The sequence below is a fragment of the Rattus norvegicus genome, chromosome 19, assembly GCF_036323735.1.
Source record: "Rattus norvegicus strain BN/NHsdMcwi chromosome 19, GRCr8, whole genome shotgun sequence".
Classification (NCBI taxonomy): domain Eukaryota; kingdom Metazoa; phylum Chordata; class Mammalia; order Rodentia; family Muridae; genus Rattus; species Rattus norvegicus.
Window position 1 is genome coordinate 66,215,775 of NC_086037.1, and position 16,898 is coordinate 66,232,672.

The 16,898-nt window shown below is 49.3% G+C and overlaps 1 long non-coding RNA gene across 1 annotated transcript; it reads right to left on the reverse strand.

Moving 5' to 3' along the window:
• Window positions 1–10,741: 10,741 nt before the first annotated feature.
• On the reverse strand, window positions 10,742–16,415 carry LOC103694348 (uncharacterized). The gene is made up of 3 exons (XR_597276.4): window positions 15,757–16,415; window positions 14,659–14,741; window positions 10,742–12,060 (listed from the first exon to the last, which is right to left on the reverse strand). It is a non-coding gene; the product is annotated as an uncharacterized LOC103694348 (long non-coding RNA).
• Between the last annotated feature and the right edge of the window lie 483 nt (window positions 16,416–16,898).

A 16,898-nucleotide genomic window follows, 5' to 3' on the forward strand; every position in this document is an offset into this window, starting at 1 on the left:
CCATCTGCAGACACTTTCTCGGACTCTTCCTTCTCGCTCCTTAGCCGGTGGCCCACTGCTCGGAAACATGACACCCCACAAGTAGCTAGGGAAGGAACCGAGCCTGTGATTGTGGACCGATAGGAATCTCAGTGTTTCCTCAGGGGACTGAGATCACTCAGCACTGGAGAGCTGGCTGCGGTGGGTGCCAGGGATGAAGGACAGTCCCTTCCCAGGGGGCTTCTAAGATGAGGGGTTTCAAGGAGAGGCACCAGAGGGAGCCCCAGGGAGAACCTGTCAGTCTTCAGTGTCCTGGAGAGAAAGCCCATGTCCCAACGTGAGTCTTTTATGGAGAGTCCCAGTCACACGGAAGCCTGTCCCCGTGGGGTCTGGGGGCTACCTTTGCAGCTAGGCTTTTCCTGTGATTGTCTGAGACTGCTCTCAGCTTGTTAAAGGTATATACTGAAGCCCCAGAGCATCCCCGGAGCTCACCCCTGCTCACAAGCACCTCCCTCCAGTGGGGAAGGCACCTCAAAAATTGTGTTGGGTAATGGAGACATGGCGACCATCTCTACCCTGCTGGGTAACTGGGATTCCTGGCCAGGTTTTGTTCATTCACCATTTTACCCACCTCTAAATTCCGTCTATGGGGTTTATTACAGTTTATGGTTAGAATAGTAATATATGACTCGTTTTTGAAACGGGACCTTACTGTGTAGCCCAGGCTGACTTAGAGTCTACCATGTAGTCCAGGCTAGCCTCCGGCTTCTAACCATTCTTCTGCTTTAACCTTCCAAGAGCTGGGATGATAGGCCTGAACCACCATGGGCCACACAGCTAGAGTGGAAACTGGGCCTTTGCAGTTTCCACCTAAATGGAGCTTCACAGTGAACGCAGACCCCTCTGTGAGTGGACAGCCCCTGGCTCTTACTGACCAAATGGTGCGCTGACTTAGTTAATTAGCTACTTATTCATGTGCTTATTCTGAGACAGGGCCTCGCTAGAAGACAGGGTTGGAAAGCTGAAGACTGACAGGTTCTCCCTGGGGGCTCCCTCTGCGTCTTCCTTGTAACACCTCTGGGAAGAGGTGTCAAGGCAGTCCAGGCTGGCCTTCAGTCATGCCCATTGAGTGTTGTGAGTGCCACCGCAGGCTGGATGGTGAGATCTAGCTGACGGAGCAATCACTTCCCACAAGCCGGCGGGAATTCTCGTTCTCAACACAGGACCCTGAGGATGGAGCGTCAGCCCCTGTTGCTTTGTAGCCAGCTCTCAGATAAATGTTCTTCTCCTGAAGTCACCTTGTGCTGCATGGCTGATGGCCCGAAGAACTCCTACTCAGTGCGTGTGGTCAGTCAGGATCCTGAGCTCATCCCAGCCTGGCTAAGGAGGGGCTTGCCATCTCAAGAACACTGAACACTCTTAAAAGCTCGGAGCATCTGAGAATTTGGACGTCTGTGTAACATGTGGACCCACATTTACTGTGTTAGGAGATGAAAATGGAGTTTTAGAAGTACTTCACCCACTATTTATGTGAAAATCGCGTTCTCGTTTTATATTAAGAATATATGGGCTAGAGAGATGGCTCAGTGGTTAAGAGGTCCTGAGTTCAAATCCCAGCAACCACATGGTGGCTCACAACCATCTGTAATGGAATCCGATGCCCTCTGCAGGTGTGTCTGAAAACAGCTTCAGTGTACTCATATATAATAAATAAATCTTTAAAAAAAGAGGAAAAAAGAATATATATACATATATATATTTGCTTTTTTGCAGCTTAGAGGCTTTTATACACATGGGGTAAGTGCTCTGCTACTGAGCTAGATCCATATATATATATGGTATGTATAGGTATATGTATATATGTAAATATGCACATATGTGTCTTGGTCGGGGTTTCTTTTTTTTTTTTTTTTTTTTGGTTCTTTTTTTCGGAGCTGGGGACCGAACCCAGGGCCTTGTGCTTCCTAGGTAAGCGCTCTACCACTGAGCTAAATCCCCAGCCCCTTGGTCGGGGTTTCTATTCCTGCACAAACATCATGACCAAGAAGCAGGTTGGGGAGGAAAGGGTTTATTCAGCTTGCACTTCCACATCGCTGTTCATCACCAAAGGAAGTCAGGACAGGAACTCACACAGGGTAGGAAGCAGGAGCTGATGCAGAGGCCATGGAGGGATGTTACTTACTGGCTTGCTTCCCTTGGCTTGCTCAGCCTGCTTTCCTATAGAAACTAGGACCACCAGCCCAGGGATGGCACCACCCACCATGGGCTGGGTCCCCCTTCCTTGATCACAAGGTGAGAAAATGCCTTACAGCTGGGTCTCATGGAGGCATTTCCTCACGGGAGGCTCCTTTCTCTGTGATAACTCCAGCTTGTGTCAAGTTCACACACAAAACCAGCCAGTAGAATATGTATGTATGTATGTATGTATGTATGTATGTATGTATGTATGTACGTATGTATGTAACCATAGAGCACAGACATATGTAGGAATGAGTGAGTCTGTCTTACAGCTCTGACTCTTCAGCACTGGGTATGTAGAATGTGTACCAGCCTTGGAGGTATCTGTCACGCATGACATCATCGGGTCTCCCAGCTTCTCTGGCACAGGGTACTCCATTATCAGTATGCAGAAGGGAAAGCCAAGGCCCAGAGGTTAGAAGCTGCTAGCTTGAGGTCACAGGTGTATGGCTGATGACAACCTGAGCTGTGTACAAATGTGGGCTTCTTCCAGAGTCGGGCACAAGAGGTATCCAGGAACTCAGTGTCACTCAGAAATGGGCTTCCCTCAGATGCCCCCATCTGATATGTGTTATCTGGTGCTGCCCCAACCTGATGGCCTTGGGCCCTTCCTTCCCTCTCTCCCTCCCTCCCTTCCTCCCTCCCTTCCTCCCTCCCTCCCTTCCTCCCTTCCTCCCTCCCTTCCTCCCTTCCTCCCTCCCTCCCTTCCTCCCTCCCTCCTTCCTTCTATGTAGCACCAGGCCTGTTTTACTCATTGCTTGGCACCAGACCCTTAAGGGCCCAGGGGGTATCAACCTTTTGGCAAAGCTGAGGAGGTAGAGTTAGCTCCTCAGGCTCCCCTATCATTACCCTCAGACCCACTGTGGCTTCCAGAGCACACGAGCCTTTTCCTCCTCCTGCCTCTGTCTGATCCCAGTACAGTCAGGATGCTTGCCCAGGCTCCGCTCTTCCAGGCTTGCCCAGGAGGGCAGAAAACAGCCACTTAAGAGGCACAAAGTTCCTGTTATGCCTAAGGTCTCTGGATCTTCCAGCATGGCTGGTGGCTGAGTCTGGGTGTGTTCTGCAAGGTCATTTGGTGACAGAATTGTGGAGGGAAACTGAGAGGCAGACACAGCCCAGGCTGGACTCTGCTTAGTGTCCCTGGCTTCAAAGGATGCTTGAAGGAACCTGCCCTTGCCGACAACTTTTAGCATACGAGTTGTGGCCACTTTCTTACAGCAACCTAAGTGTAGGCATGGCCTTATTTATCTGTTGCCTGGGAAAGCAGCCCGGTGGCCCTAGCTTTATTCTCCACCATCTGTTGCACAGAGGGGGGAGAGGATCAAGCTGTGTGACACTGAGCAAACTCTGTCACCTCTGAGGTCCTCTCTCCAACCCTGTGTAATACAGAAGGGTAAGGATACAATAGCTAGCCAGGTGGTGGTGCACACCTGCAGCCAACCCTAGTGCTAAGGAGAAGAAGCTGAGACAGGGGGATGGATTTTTTACAAGTTTGAGATGAGCCTTGACTACCTAGTTAGCTTTTGTCCTCCTCATTCATCATCATCATCATCACCACCATCATCACCATCACCACCATCACCACCACCACCATGACACCTACAGTTATATTGAGAACAACTCAGGATGGAATGTATTTATGTTCTCTAGCTCCTACTGTGCATGTGACACTGGCTTTTACAGATGAACTCTGCTCTTTCTGTCTCAGTGGCTACAGGGCACAGTTGCATGTCTCTCCAAAAAAAAAAAAAAAAAAAAAAAAAGCAACACATGATAAAGCATGCACAACAGCCCAGCGCTCCAGAAGTTCAAGGGCACTCCTCACTACATACTGCATTTGGGGCTAGCCTGGGCTACAAGATTGAAGACAGAGCATAGACTCAGTATGGCCCTTCAAGGATAATGGAGACTTCTTCCTTGAACCAGGTGGTATAATCAAGGTGTGGGGAATGCACAAAGGAAGGTTGTCCTGGTATCAAGAAGCACAGCTCTCAAGGGGACAAGGACAGGCCCCTGTGCTGTGGAAAATGCCTGTGGTTTGGCCACTCCCAGGACAGTGGCAGGCAGCAGAAGGGCATCCCTGCTCCAAGTGGGACTAGCCAGAGAGTCGAAAGTGGCTGTGTGCTTGTAGAAACACCTGTCATCCATTACTGCCTCTAAGCCGGGCCATTTAATCTCGGTAAATCTCAGAATAATGCAATTAAGGAGATAACCTGGACCCGGGACTGAGGAAAGGCTCACCCTTTCAAAGCCAGGCTTAGGATAATCCACAGGGCAACCATCTTCTTTGTTTTCCTGTCAGCTAAGGTTTCTCTTTCCACTCGGCCCCTGTTCTTTATTCCCAGGCCAAAAAAAAAAAAAAAAAAGGTAGTAGGGGGAGGGGAAAAGAATGAGTGTGAATGTTCTGAGACAGTAGCAGACTTGAGTTCTGTGCTGCATGCTGGCTCTTTTCTGATCACACACACACACACACACACACACACACACACACACACACGCACAAGCACATGCACATATATACACATACACACATATACACCTAAACACATATATATATAAACATGCATACATACACACACATATACATACACACATACATACACAAACATATATACACACATATATATACATACACACGTAAATACACATATACACACACATACACACATACATATACATATATACATATACACACATATATACATACACACATATATACATGTATACATATACACACACATATACACATACATATACACATATATACATATACACATATATGCACACATATACATACACACATACATACATATGCATATATATGCACACACATATATACATACACACATATATACATACACACATATATACATACACACATATATACATACACACATATATACATACACACACATACATATACATACACACATATATACACATACATTATATATACACACATATCTACATATACATATATACATACACACACATACATACATATATGCACACACATACCTATTTCCCTCTTAGTCATTACTTGTGAATATTCTGAAAGGTTTGCATTCTGAAATTTTCCTTGGCTTTCCCATTTTAGAATTTTCCAGAAAGATAAGACACAAAGGATCCATTTAGGGACTGGCTAGAGGTGAATGCCAATTAAAAAAAACCAAAGCCACTGCCTTTCCTTCCGCACCGTGCAGACAGCTGCCTTGATCACTTTTGTTCTGGAGTCTTGTTAAGTTCTTCCTGGCCTACGCTTCTGCGGACGTGTGATGTCTCACTGAAGCTCTGTTAAACATTTCGGGGCCAGAGGACAGAACAGTGGGGCTGCTCCCCGATTGGGCCACACACCTGTAAAGTAGCAGTGACACCCCCTCATCCTGGGCTTGGTGAACTCTGGGGTACAGTGATGGCCTGAAAGACAGACCGATGAGGGTCAGGATGGAGATGGGGATGGGGATGTCACAGAATAGGTCAAAACCAGGGGAAACTGAGTCAAGGGGTGCTAAGTACCAGGGGCATGGCCAGTTCAGACGTGTTCAGACACCTTCTCAGGAAGTGACTTCCAAGACCGACCCTGCCCATGTGGGGGACCCATGAATAGCAGCCACCAGTGAAATCCTGACTGACCCTGGAAAGGCTGTCCTGCAGTCCCCGTAGCCGCGCAGAGGGGACAGAAGCCTTCCTGGTCAAGGGGTTATTTAGTTACCTCGTCTAGGCTTCCCATGGAAATCACCGTGCATATGCTTCCCACCCTGAGACATGGGTGCTGAGGGCTGGCAGCACGCACAGCGCACACTGTCCCTACAGCTGCAGTTATCCACAGTGTGTTGGAAGGATCCGCCACACCTAGATCCTACAGGCCCCTGCGGCACACAGGTTCCATCCCACAGCAGAGGGATCAGGATCTGCTGGTGGGACTCCCTGGAGGCTAAAGCCTCACATGGTGCAACCTCGCATGACACCAGGACCAGGACGGGACTCCGATGTCTCCACCCCTCCCCATCTTTATCCGAATCGGTACAGGAGGTGGATTCTGTAGGGATACCCAGGGAAGGTCTGCGTCCTTTCTATGCATTTGGGGTCACCTCAGGGGCAGCCATACTGAACCTGTTCCCAGGCACTCAGGAGTTCAGCAGGGCACACGGCGCTGCCCTGCTCCTAGTGGCTAAGTGGGGAACTGCAGGCAGTGCTGGGGTGCCCAAGGCCCTCAGAGCGCCCCCAACCCCCCAAGGGAGAGGGCCTGCCCTTGCATCCCCTGGGTTTCTATTAAGGCACTGGGCTGCTTGAATTTCCTCGTGTAAGCAAGGGAACAAGATAAAAATTTAAAACACCTGGAGGTTTAAAATGTATTCATTAAAGAAAAGACGGCAGCTAATATGGATGATCGAAGGAAAGATGGGGACCAGATGAGCCTGGCCTCGTGCTCCCAGAACTGAGTTCACACAGCTTCTTCTCAGAGCCTGGAGAAGGGTCAACAGATCAGGGTCATTCGGCACAGGACTCCAGCGTTCTTGTGACTGCTTCTGTACATGTGTCGGCAGTGTTTTCTTTACCCCTGACCGGAGACAGGCACCCACAGGTGCACAGGGTGGGCGCTGGGGCAGGTCCAGCTCAGTGTCCACCGTGCCTCTCCTGGATGCGTAGGACCAACTTCATTACCCTCTCTATTCCAACAGGAAGAGGGACTCTGACTGTCCTCCCTCCCTTCCCTTCCCTCTCTCCCTCCCTCTCTCCTTTCCATTTTCCCTCCCTTCACCCTCCATCCTTCCTTCTTTCTCTCCTTCCCTTCTTCCCCTCTCTAACTTTCTATGTTTAAATTTTTAAAATATTTCTTTTAAATTGTAGAAATGTATGTATGTATGTATGTATGATGTATGTATGTATGATGTATGTATGATGTATGTATGTATGATGTATGTATGATGTATGTATGTATGATGTATGTATGATGTATGTATGTATGGTGTATGTATGATGCATGTATGATGCATGTATGTATGATTATGTATATGCAGTTGCCCATGGAGACAAGCAGAGAACATCAGATCCCCTGGAACCAGAGTTACAGATGGTTGTGAGCCACCATGTGGGTGCTGGGACTCAACCTCCCATCCCCTGGAAGAGCAACCAGTGCTCTAAACTGTGGCACTATCCCTCCAGTGCCCGCATTCTTTTAAACAAATGCTATAGGTTTCCCTGGGCTCTGCCCTTCTCTCTGAAGCAAGGTTATTCTCTGACACACATCTGAGTGTCCCAGTCAGACTTGACTGAGCAAGTAAGTCCATGCTGTCTTAATATGCAGAAGCAGAGCTGAAAGATGCTTCTAGCCATGGTGTTCTTGGAGACTCAACTTGCACTCGTGTGCACAAGAAGCAGCTCTGTGGAGAAGCTGGAGTGGGGACCGGGAGAAGTCGAAGCCGGTGGAGGAGGTGATGAAGGCCAGAACGGGAAGAGTAGACACTAGGTACCAGGGTAGGTCAGGGTAAGGTTGGACCTGAGAATACCTTCCATGGTGGTAGAACATTCTAGAAGTGCATCTCCTGACTGCTAGTCTCATCCTCTGTTCTTATTCTTCAACCGTATAGCCATGTTGCTGCCTCCTGTCTTAGTTCGGGTTTTACTGCTATGAACAGACACCATGACCAATGCAAATCTTATAAAGGACAACATTTAGTTGTGGCTGGCTTACAGGTTCAGAGGTTCAGGCCATTATCATCCAGGCAGGCATGGTGCAGGCAGAGCTGAGAGTCCTACATCTTTATCTGAAGGTTGCTAGCAGAATGCTGGCTTCCAGGCAGCTAAGATAAGGTTCTTAAAGCCCACACCCACAGTAGTACACCTACTCCAACAAGGCCACACCCACTCCAACAAGGCCATACCCACTCCAACAAGGCCACATCCACTGCATCAGGGCTACACCCACTGCATCAGGGCCACACCCACTGTATCAGGGCCACACCCACTGTATCAGGGCCACACCCACTTCAACAGGGCCACACTCACTCCAAAAAGGCCACACCTTTCTATTAGTACCACTCCCTAGGCCAAGCATATAAAAACCATCACACCTCCTCAGAATCTCTGCCTGTTTTCCCAGGATCTCTTGTACCTGTGTAGATCCTGAGTTCCGTGGAGGGGAACAACAGGATTTTGGCTGTACCCAGATAACAGGGCGCATTGGTAAGCATGGATGTGGCACCTTGGGGCACTATGGAACATTCTGGAACCATCCACCCCACGTGTTCTTCCTGTACCTTCCCAATGAGTCTTTAGAGCTGGGACGAACAACCAGGCCTGTGACACCTTGGAAGAGGAGGGGAGCAGCCTGTCCACACTAGAGAGCTCCATGAAGAGTCTGGCTGTAAGCAGGGCCTGGCGCTGGCAGAGGAAAAGCAGAGCGTCCTCTTCGGAGATGTGAGTCCCAGCAGCTCCCGAGTCCTTGAAGGACGTAAGCAAGAACACAGTCACTTTCCGGTTGCTGCACAGTACCTCCTATCCCACAATGTTTTGCAGCTGCATCATGCAGATTCTGTGCTTGGGTGGGGCCCAGCCATGTATCTGTCTCTTCCAGTCAATCCCGTGGAAGGAGGCGACAGCCTCACACAGTCAGAAGTTTGGGGAGCCACTGTATACCTCAGACCTTCTGCAGGAGAGGTTCCAACACTTGAGTGAAGCTGCCAGGTAAAATGCATGTGTGTATGTATCCGTGTGTGTGTGTGTGTGTGTGTGTGTGTGTGTGTGTGTGTGTGTGTGTATGCGTGTGCAAGTGCTTGCCGCTTGGCTTTCAGATTTGAAATAATATGTATCAAATAACATGTGGGAGATATTTGACCAAATCTGCTAAACTCTGTGACCCAGGTTTAGAGTCTCCCCCATCCTTGCTGCCAGAGCTGGTGTTCTGTCTGTTGGACCACCCGGCCTTCAGCTCTGAAGACCAACAGTTCTGCAGACAAACCTGGGCCAACTGAGGCTGTGTGAACCAGTGATGGAGAGCGGAATCTGAAAAGGAGACATTAGTGATCTCCAGGTGACACTGCCAGGGTGGGTTCTCTACTGCCTCAGGTTCTTCTCCCGGTACAGAGGCCCCACCTTTGGGAAGGTGCCCTGGTTCTCAGTATCTCTTCCTGTGCTTGGAGGTGCTGAGTGACTCTAGTGCTCACCTTTTGGGCTCAGTGCTCTCAGGGGGATGAGGTAACACCTGCAAGCAGAACCTGAGGTCACGATGCAGCCTAGCTCCCACCATGCAGGTTACTGAGGAGAGTTCACTGATGCTGATGGTGGTTTTTATTTTTATTTTATTTTATTTTATTTTATTTTATTTTATTTTATTTTGTTTGCTTTTGGCAGTGGCCACAATGGCTGTCATTACTCCTCTGTTTAGACTCTTTTGTCTTCTGGAATCCTGGTGAGAACTCAAAGCTCTTACTGGGTTGCTTGCATGGGCTCTGGGATGATTTGAGCCCTTGCATACTCTGTTCAATGATAGTTTACAGATTCAAGAATGAGATGGTGACAGCCAGAGAAAACTCTGGCACTGTGTGTGTGTGTGTGTATTTATGCATGTACGTGTGTACATGTATGTTTATGCGTGTGTGTGCATGTGCGTATGTGCACGTATGTGTGTGCATGTGCATGTCTATGCATGTGTGTATGTGTGTGTACATGTATGTATGTGTTCATGTGGTAACAGCCAGAGAAAACTCTGGGATTGTGTGTGTGTATGTATGCATGCATGCATGTGTGTGCATGTATATATATATATAGATATATATGTGTGTGTGTGTGTGCACATGTATGTGTGCATGTATGTATGTGCACATATACATGTAAGTGTGCATATGTGTGTATGTGTATGCATGTGTATACATGTCTATGCTGTGAGGGGGTGCATGTGGAGGTCACAGGCTAACACTGGGTGTCTTCTATTGATTTCCATCATATTTAAAAGGCATATTTGTTTGTCTTACCATGTGTGTGAGTGAGCATGCCACAGTGAGTGGGCACCAGGGGACAACTCCCTAAAGTTGGTCCTCTCTACCCTCTTGTGGGATCCGAGAGTCTAACTCAGATTCTCAGCTCTGCTCAGAATCACATTTGCCTCCTGAGCCATCTTGCCAGCTCTCTGAATTTTTTTTAAGGTAGGGTTTCCTCACTGAACCTGTAGCTTGCTGATTTGGATAAACTGGGCAGCCAGTGGACCTGAAGGCCTTCCTGCTTCTCCAGCTCTGGGATCTCAGGCTTATCTCCGTGCCCAGCTTTGGGGCTTCCATGAGTGAGGAGAGGAGGGTCACCTCCCTTCTGTGGTTGAGCAGGGACTTTGACTCCCATGCTGTTAGAACCTGGTGGTGCCTCCCATAGGGACATCATTCTGAAGGCAAAGCAGCCAGAGCAAGGTAAAAACAGACCGAGTGAGACTGCTCACTGCTGGAACAAGCCAAGCCTGAAGCCCACCTGTGTCTAGACTTTCCAGCTGTGGAAGCTAACACTTCCCTGTTATTTAGACAAGCTTGGCTGTCTCCTTACAGACTCACTGAAGTGCTCTTCCAAGTGCAGAGTCTAGATCACGCTGGCTCTCAGCTTAACAAGACTGCGTGCGAAAAGAATTGAGCCTTCAACACTCGCAGAATCAAGATTTCCGCTCCTTCCCTGTTGGATTTGAAACAACCACACCATCAAAAATTAGATTTCCAGACTTCACATGGCAAGTTAGACTCATTAGTCTGGACTGTTTGGGGCTTTTTCAAATAATTGCATGCCTTGGGAAATATTACTGCGATGTCCTCGTTTTCCCCCTGAGATCATGAATGTGTCACACTAACCCACTTGGAATCCTGAGCTATGCCTGAGTGCTTGCTGCAGGGCTGAGCGTACCATTGGGAACTGGCGGAGTTTAGTTAAGTTAACATTCTCATAATTTCTTTCCCACTGTTCTGCTAACTGCTTGGGACCTGAGCTAACAGCATTGCCTTAGGTTGCTAGGCAACTCTCTTCTCCTTGATGTGGCCCAGAGACCCAGGTTCCTTGAGTCCTGTAGCTCTCAGGTCCCCACCCGGAGTTCACTCCCTGCACTAGAATCCAGGAGTCCTGATCTGAAAAAGAGAGACCATTCCCTGTCCCATCAGCCCCAACTGAAGCAGCTTTGCCTCTGCAATGTACAGGAAGGGGTTCCCTGCACCCCAGACTTGAGCCTATCTTGAGTCCTGGAGCCACAGTGTTGATGTTCTCTAAGGACATGGGGCTCTGAAGTTTAGGTCACCAAGTCACACTGCGGACACACTGTCACACACTGCAGACACACTGTTGCATACTTCAGACACTCTGTTACATGTCCACCTGCATCGCAGCGCTCCAATTCCCTTCCCCCAGCGTTTCACAGTAAGGGTTGCATTGTTGTAACAGGTCCCCAAGGGCTTTCTCTAGATGTGTGGAGTGGGAGGCAGATGAAGATGATGCCACAGTGTCCACATCAGCACGGGGAGGAGCATGTGGAGGCAGACACACCTTACCATTTCTATGGCTGTGGCCGAGACAGGGCCATCATACTCATAAGGCATGGGGAGGCACTGGCATCAGGCCACAGCCAGACACAAGGACCAGGACTCACAGTCTCTAATGGGCAGCAGGAGCCAGTGTCGTGGGGACATCTGCTATGTAAGGCACCAAGGGCCTCCGTCAACTGGCACGGACATCCAGAACCGTGCTGCCCACTGTGTAGCTGCCTGCTGTGGTCTCCGGCTGCTGTTGCTGCTGCTTGAGTGATGATTACGCTGTGGGTGTCCCCAACGCTGAGCTGCCTGATGGGTAGGGTCATGTCTGGTTCATCCTTCCCTCCTGGCCCTGAGAAGGGGATGGTGTGGTGAGAACCAGGAAGGACAGGGACAATAATTATGGCTGTATGGCTATCTTTGCCACACTTCTGTTCCTAGGAGGGCAAAGTCAAAAACCACAGGTCGGGTGTCACATGCTGATGTGTAATGCCACCTCTAGGTCCCAGGCCACAAGTATGCCACCACCTCAGGCTGAGTTGTCTGCTTCATCCCTTGCTAAATACTTGCCACATACATGAACACACATGCAAGCACACAATTCAACTCCATGCAAACATGCACATGCATATACATATATATATGCAGGAATATACATGTATATGCACATGCACATATCTACACACACATTTATACTCACCTACACATGGCTACACATGTATACATATTTATGTACATATATGCAAATGTGTGCACATATACACTACATACGCATGTGCTCATATGTACACATGCATGCACACACTCACATGCTCATAGTCACACACACATATACACTCACCTAGACATGGCTACACATATATACATGTGAGCATGTACATGTGTGCCTGTACATATATGTAAATGTGTGTATATACAACCATGTGTGCATACAGTCACATGCATGCATGCACTTACACACACCATGCACACATATACATACATGTAGACATATGCTCAGCCACGTTTACACATTAGTACACACATGGCATTGCCTTTGTCCTTGTTTGATCCCCTACCTCTGCATGGAATATTTACGATTTATAATAAATTAGGGCCACCCAGCCGCTGCTAGAAGCCGTGAAGGTCCCACGGCTGGCAGTCCCTCCCTGTCTCTGAGCACACTGTACCGCACATGCCACAGCGATGACCTCACAAGAACGGGCTCTGTCCCAAGCCTGGGACAGCACTCATCTTTCAAAGCAGATTAAAAGAAAACAAGAGAGGGGCCATCCCCGGCTCCAGAGCAGGGCCCGTGCCCTGCACTGCCGAGGCTGGAATGTGCTTCTTAATTACAATTTCTTCTCCATTAGTTACTATTTGAAATACAGCTCCTGCTGAGCTGGCTCTACACACCCCTCACCTGGGGGGAGCGGGCTGGGAGTGACTGTCCAGCCATGAGCTGACTCCCCTCCCTTGACTGGAGAGGAGTCTCCTGTCACTGTGCCTGCCTTGGGAGGGGAGCAGGAAGGCCCTGGCAAGAGAAAAGAGCCAGACATCCATTTCCCAAACACAGGGAAACTGCAAAGACTATTTTGCTCCCTACACCACAGGGTCAGAGCTGATCACTGGCTACATTAACTCCAAAGATTTCTGGAGCACAGGGTGTGTCAGGAGGGGGTAGTATCAGCCTTAGGTAGGCGAGGGACAAGGCAAGCAGGGTGACTGGGGATGGGGTGGGGCAGAGGGTGTGGTGGAGGCTGTGTGTTCTTTCTGTGGGCAGCATACGGTGGAGCCGAAGGCAGAACAGGTGCTCAGGAACCAGGTAGTCGTTGGGCAACCGAGTTTCTGCTCATCAGACAAAGAACATAGGCTGTAACCCAGCAGCCCTCTTCCCCCAGCCCCATCCTCTGTGGAGGGTGACAAGGTGAGGAGCAGCCAGCTCCTGGTGGTGCTACAGTGTGGCACACATCACCTGCATGCTTGTTAGAGCCAGCCAGGGCATGTAGGCAGAAACAAGGACTCATTGTTCCCCGGGACACACGGGTAAAAATGCTTCATGCTCCGCCACCTCGGGAACAAGTAAAATCCCAGAAGATGTGGACGATAATTGCATTGGTATTTGGGCTGTGGGCTCAGTGGGTCACATAGTTTCACACTCAGTTCTCCCACACTGCCTCGAGTGCCAGGAGAGCTCATGGCCATGTGGTGGTGAAGGGAGCAGAGATTCCAGAGGTGAGGGAGAAGCCATCCTGAATGTGAGGTCAGGGCCAGCTGCTTGCAAAGCTTGACCCCGGGGCCAAATGTCCTGTGGGTGAATAGAGAGATACAGGGCCAGACACAGAGCATCAGTTGGAAGAACTCTGTGAGGAGAAGGCACCTATGTCACCAACACAAAGCTATTGACACCTGGCTAGAAACTTGGATACCATCCTGGGACTCACTGGGTCGTTTCTCATAAAGGAGACATTTAAAGAAAAAAACAATTTCTCTGGATTTATTGTGTTTTCTTCACCCCTGCAGTTAAAAAGCAAAAGAAAAGGAAAAGATAAAGCTAGGTGAAAAAAAGAAATCGAGATGAAGCTGGTAATTCCCGATCTCTTTCCACCAAGAATGAACCTTCCGCAAAGGTAAGGTGGCTGAACTCCCATCAAAGTATGTCTACTGGGGCTCTTCTCCCTTGCTAATGGTAATTATTCATTATGTCCTGAGAAGCAATTCTGTCCTGTGTGCTGCCCATCCGGGCACACTCAGACAGCACACAGTCTCCACACCTTCCTGGTAACAGTCCATCCACCAGCCCACCCCAGCTCTGCAGCAAGCCCACACTTACCTCCTAGAACCATCTCCCATGAAGGGGACCTACACAATCTCATGACAAGGGCTTGACCCCCAGCTACAGACCAAACCATAATTTCATCTAAGGTGACCAGTCTGTAACCTTTAGGTCCCTCCCACCCCAGAGACCTACCTCTTCCAACTGGAGCCTTAAAGGTCCCACAGCCTCCTGAAAGCTCGGTACCAGCCGGAAAGAACCTGTTCACACATGGGAGCCTGTGGGGACATTTCACATTTATACTACCTGGGCAGTGACTCAGAGACCTCATGCAAAATAGCTGCTACATTCTGCTTCCTCTGATACCTTCCCCTGTTGCACGGCCATCATACTGAGTCATTACAATGTCACCAAGCTGTCTGGTAGCGAGGCTCGGTGTGTAAGAGCGCCTGTCATTTGTATCTGACGACCTGAGTTCAAACCACAGAACCCACGGTGAAGGAAGAGACCCGATTCCCAAATCTGACTCCCACATAGACACTGATGCTCCTGCCCTCCGAGTTCACACAGACATCTCAAACCTACAACCACGATAACTATGATACTAAGCAATATCACGAAGCCTCTGTTTTGCAAGAAGTCCTCCCTCCATGAAGACAATGGGTCTCCACGGGGCCGGTTGGACCCTAGGCTATCAGCACCACAGAAGTAGGTGTGTGGTATGTGGTTCGGAGCCCGACTGTGCAGACACTGAAACCCTCAGGGTGATTGATATATGTGACCATGTCACTCCTCCGGACCCTGGCTATTACTCTATTGCAAAGCAGGGAGTCACCCCAGATGACTGCCCTGGCAAAGCAGCGGACTCCAAGGGGATCCCCTAGAATGATTTACTGCCCCCTTTTCCTCCCCTAATCTCGAGGCTGGAGACTTATATCATTTAGGGAGGAGGGTTTGGCATCAGAAATTAACCCACACATGTGTCACTGGAGGCTCAGCAAGGCTGGGGGCAGTGGAACCCCCACTGTTTTATGCAGGGAGAAGAGTCTCTGGCTTCATCGCTGTAACTAGGTGACCTCCTCCCCCCAAAGCCTTTACTCCCTTGGGTGACAGTGACATTTCCAGGCTTGAGGCTGCAGTGTTAGGCAGCAAAGGAACCAGGTAGGCCCTGGTGGTAGCATCTTCTGATGCTAGAAGCCAAAGAGCCAGAGACGTGGGCCTCCTGCCTCCTGCTGCTTGATACTCAGGGGCTTAGCATTTGTCAGAGGAATGAGGGGACCCCCCCACTCCTACCTTAAAGGAGCAACAGATGGATGAGGAATTCTTGTCCCTGGGGATCCTGTCCTGAGAGTTTCTGTTGGTCAAGCGATGCCTTCCCCCAGAATCCATGTCCTGTGGAGCTGATGTAGAGCCGCCAGCCAGCATGACTCTTCTCTTTCAGAAACTGGGCTTGGCGGCAAGCAGCCCAGCAATTCTTCAGTAAGTCCTGGTCCAGGAAATTGTGGTGAAGGGGTCAGGGGTCATAGGATAAAGCACAGTCTTGTGGGTAGGAAACATTGCTAAAGGCAGCTCCTTTCAATTGACAGGAAGCTGGTAGTGACTGAGAACCTTCCGGAGTTGGTACCCACCGAGTCCCTCCTCTGTGGGCCTTGAACCATGCTCAGCAGCCGGAATCCTGCAGGACTAAACCGATGGCACCATCTAGCCTCATCTGAGACTTCTTGCACTTCTTGTCACTCTGTAAATTGTCCTCAAGCCTCCACTGAAAGGGACAAAGTGAGGGTCAGGCCCAGTCTCCTGGCCTCTGTCACACAGTTCACAGGAGAAGTAGAACCAGGGTTTAAAATTCAAATCCTTCTAGCTTCAAAGTTTACACTTGAAGTCACTGTGACAGCTCATGCCAAGAGAACTCATCCTTGTAAAGTTCTTAGAATGCCCGCTGGTACCACAAGACCATCTACATGGCAATTTAGAAAGCACACTTGTATTTATTCCAATAATCAGACACATGAGAGTCTATTCGGTTATCTATTAGAAAATCCTCCACATCAGATCGTGTATGGGATTCATGTCCACTTACCACATTCTGCATGGCTGCATACAGCACAGCCGCGGCTCTCACCACAACCCAACGTGTTCTGTGTCCCAGAGCAGACTGCAGGTCTCCTTGCAGCTTCTGCGAACATAGCTGGCATCGCACTGCCCTTGATCTTTTCCAGGGCAGGGAAGGATATTTTCTTTTTTTAAAGGAGCAAAAGAGAGACAGCACCAGGGAGAGCCTGGCCTGGTGGTCCAGGTCTGTCCTGACTGGGGAAGGAAGGTTAGAAGTTCAGGGCCAGCCTGGGTGATTTAGAGAGATTCTATCTCAAAAGAAAAAAAAAAAAACTGGGGGATGTAGCTCAGTGGTAGAGTGCTTGCCTAGAATGTGAGAGGAG